Source organism: Penaeus vannamei, chromosome 4 (assembly GCF_042767895.1).
Source record: "Penaeus vannamei isolate JL-2024 chromosome 4, ASM4276789v1, whole genome shotgun sequence".
Classification (NCBI taxonomy): domain Eukaryota; kingdom Metazoa; phylum Arthropoda; class Malacostraca; order Decapoda; family Penaeidae; genus Penaeus; species Penaeus vannamei.
Window position 1 is genome coordinate 10593814 of NC_091552.1, and position 5000 is coordinate 10598813.

The window sequence follows — 5000 nt, forward strand, 5'->3', positions numbered from 1 at the left end:
CTCTCCCTTTCCTCCTTTTCCCTTTCTCTTCTCACTCTCCTCCCCTCCATCCCCTCTCCCTTCCCTCCTTTTCCTCCTCCCTCTCCCTACCCTCCTTCTTCCCTCTCCCTTCTCTCATTTTACCCTTCCCATCTCACTCTCCTCTCCTCCTTCCCCCTTTCCTCCTTTTCATCCTCCCTCTCCCTTCCCTCCTTCTTCCCTCTCGTCACTTTATCCACTTGCTCCAATCAGTGCAGTGAAGTTAGCGGATTTGCATCATAGGAAAGAGTGATTTGACTTCAGTACATTAGACGAGAGGAAAAAATGAGGAAAAATACGAATAAGAAGAAGACGAAGAAGAAGAAGAAAAAGAAAGAGGGAGAAGTGAAGTAGAAGAAAACGAAAAAGAAAAGAAGGATAAAAGAAGAAAAAGAAAAGCATAAAGGAAGATGAATAAGAAAGAAGAAGAGGGAGAAGAGAGGTAGAAGAAAACGAAAGAGAAAAGATGGATAAAAGAAGAAAAAAGAAAAGAATAGAGGAAGACGAATAACAAAGAAGAAGAAGACGAAGAAAAATAGCAAGAATAAAAAAACAACAACAATAATAACAATAACAAGAAAAAAAGAAAACGAAAAACTAAAACCAAAAAGACTGAACGAAAAAGAAAGAAAAAGGGAGAGCAAAGATTGAGAGTAATTGATCAAGGAAGTATATGGAAGGTAAATATTTACTCCGTCTTTGTTCACTCATGGCTTCATGGACGAGCAAACGGAACTTAACAAACAGAGTTATTAGTAACCTGCGAGATTGAGAATCGTGTTGTTGTTGTTGTTGTTGTTGTTGTTGTTGTTGTTGTTATCATCATCGCCATTATCATCATCATTATTGTCATCACCGTCATCAATATCATCACACTCATTATTATCTTCATTATTATTATCACCATCATTATCATCATCATCAGTATCATCGTCATTGTCATCATCATTATCATTATAATTATCATCATCATTATCATTATCATCAGTATTATTATCATCATCAACATCATCATTATCATCATCATCATTATCATCACCAAGATCATTATCACCATCATCATCACCATCATCCTCATCACCATCACAGTCATCATTATCTTCACCATCTTTATCACCATCATTATTATCATCACCATCATTTAAACACCATCATAATCACCATCACCATCATTATCAACATCATTATCAAAATCATCACCATCATCATCATCATTATCACCTTCACCATCAAAATCTGCGACATCATTATTATTATTATCATTATCATTAGTATTTCTTCTGTTTTTTTTCTTTCTTTCTTTCTTTGTTTAAATATTTCACCGATATGTTTCTCATTATTGATATTTGTGTCATTATTATCGCAATCTTTATCATCATTCTTTTGATATCATTTGTGACGTGCGTTGGTATCTATTTTTTTTATTTGACGAAATATGTTATCTATCTATATCTATCTAATATGTTATCTATCTATATCTATCTAATATGTTATCTATCTATATCTATCTGATATGTTATCTATCTATATCTATCTAATATATTATCTATCTATATCTATCTAATATGTTATTTATCTATATCTATCTAATATGTTATCTATCCATATCTATCTAATATGTTATCTATCTATATCTATCTAATATGTTATCTATCTATATCTATCTAATATGTTATCTATCTATATCTATCAAATATGTTATCTATCTATATCTATCAAATATGTTATCTATCTATATCTATCAAATATGTTATCTATCTATATCTATCTAATATGTTATCTCTCTATATCTATCTAATATGTTATCTATCTATATCTATCTAATATGTTATCTGTCTATATCTATCTAATATGTTATCTATCTATATCTATCTAATATGTTATCTATCTATATCTATCTAATATGTTATCTATCTATATCTATCTAATATGTTATCTATCTATATCTATCTAATATGTTATCTATCTATATCTATCTAATATGTTATCTATCTATATCTATCTAATATGTTATCTATCTATATCTATCTAATATGTTATCTATCTATATCTATCTAATATGTTATCTATCTATATCTATCTAATATGTTATCTATCTATATCTATCTAATATGTTATCTATCTATATCTATCTGATTTGTTATCTATCTATATCTATCTAATATGTTATCTATTTATATCTATCTAATATGTTATCTATCTATATCTATCTAATATGTTATCTATCTATATCTATCTATTATGTTATCTATCTATATCTATCTAATATGTTATCTATCTATATCTATCTAATATGTTATCTATCTATATCTATCTAATATGTTATCTATCTATATCTATCTGATTTGTTATCTATCTATATCTATCTAATATGTTATCTATCTATATCTATCTAATATGTTATCTATCTATATCTATCTAATATGTTATCTATCTATATCTATCTAATATGTTATCTATCTATATCTATCTAATATGTTATCTATCTATATCTATCTAATATGTTATCTATCTATATCTATCTGATATGCTATCTATCTATATCTATCTAATATGTTATCTATCTATATCTATCTAATATGTTATCTATCTATATCTATCTAATATGTTATCTATCTATATCTATCTAATATGTTATCTATCTATATCTATCTAATATGTTATCTATCTATATCTATCTAATATGTTATCTATCTATATCTATCTAATATGTTATCTATCTATATCTATCTAATATGTTATATATCTATATCTATCTAATATGTTATCTATCTATATGTATCTAAATTGTTATCTATCTATATCTATCTAATATGTTATCTATCTATATCTATCTGATTTGTTATCTATCTATATCTATCTAATATGTTATCTATCTATATCTAATATGTTATCTATCTATATCTATCTAATATGTTATATATCTATATCTATCTAATATGTTATCTATCTATATCTATCTAATATGTTATCTATCTATATCTATCTGATTTGTTATCTATCTATATCTATCTAATATGTTATATATCTATATCTATCTAATATGTTATATATCTATATCTATCTAATATGTTATCTATCTATATCTATCTAATATGTTATCTATCTATATCTATCTGATTTGTTATCTATCTATATCTATCTAATATGTTATATATATATATCTATCTAATATGTTATCTATCTATATCTATCTGATTTGTTATCTATCTATATCTATCTGATATGCTATCTATCTATATCTATCTAATATGTTATCTATCTATATCTATCTAATATGTTATATATCTATATCTATCTAATATGTTATCTATCTATATCTATCTAATGTGTTATCTATCTATATCTATCTAATATGTTATCTGTCTATATCTATCTAAATTGTTATCTATCTATATCTATCTAATATGTTATCTATCTATGTCTATCTAATATGTTATCTATCTATATCTATCTAAATTGTTATCTATCTATATCTATCTAATATGTTATCTATCTATGTCTATCTAATATGTTATCTATCTATATCTATCTAATATGTTATCTATCTATATCTATTTAATATGTTATCTATCTATATCTATCTAATATGTTATCTATCTATATCTATCTAATATGTTATCTATCTATATCTATCTAATATGTTATCTATCTATATCTATTTAATATGTTATCTATCTATATCTATCTAATATGTTATCTATTTATATCTATCTAATATGTTATCTATCTATATCTATCTAATATGTTATCTATCTATATCTATATAATATGTTATCTATCTATATCTATATAATATGTTATCTATCTATATCTATCTAATATGTTATCTATCTATATCTATCTAATATGTTATCTATCTATATCTATCTAATATGTTATCTATCTATATCTATCTATTATGTTATCTATCTATATCTATCTAATATGTTATCTATCTATATCTATTTGATATGTTATCTATCTATATCTATCTAATATGTTATCTATCTATATCTATTTGATATGTTATCTATCTATATCTATCTAATATGTTATCTATCTATATCTATCTAATATGTTATCTATCTATATCTATCTAATATGTTATCTATTTATATCTATCTAATATGTTATCTATCTATAGCTATCTGATATGTTATCTATCTATATCTATCTAATATGTTATCTATCTATATCTATCTAATATGTTATCTATCTATATCTATCTAAATTGTTATCTATCTATATCTATCTAACATGTTATCTATCTATATCTATCTAAATTGTTATCTATCTATATCTATCTAATATGTTATCTATCTATATCTATCTGATTTGTTATCTATCTATATCTATCTAATATGTTATCTATCTATATCTATCTGATTTGTTATATATCTATATCTATCTAATATGTTATCTATCTATATCTATCTAATATGTTATCTATCTATATCTATCTAATATGTTATCTATCTATATCTATCTAATATGTTATCTATCTATATCTATCTAATATGTTATCTATTTATATCTATCTAATATGTTATCTATCTATATCTATCTATCGATCTTTCAATTTATCTGTATCTGATTACCTACCTATCAATCTCTCCATCTGTCTATAAACATATGTGTGTGTGTACGAATGTATGTGTCCATGTATGCAAGTGTGTGTGTGTGTGTGTGTGTGTGTGTGTGTGTGTGTGTGTGTGTGTGTGTGTGTGTGTGTGTGTGTGTGTGTGTGTGTGTGCGCGCGAATGTTTGAATGCATGCTTGCAAGTGTGTATGTGTTTGCGCGCGCGCATGTGTGTGTGTGTGTGTGTGTGTATGTGTTTGCGTGTGTGTGTGTGTGTGTGTGTGTGTGTGTGTGTGTGTGTGTGTATGTGTTTGCGTGTGTGTGTGTGTGTGTGTGTGTGTGTGTGTGTGTGTGTGTGTGTGTGTGTGTGTGTGTGTGTGTTTATGTATGTCTGTGAAATTATTTATTAAAAAGTATGGAA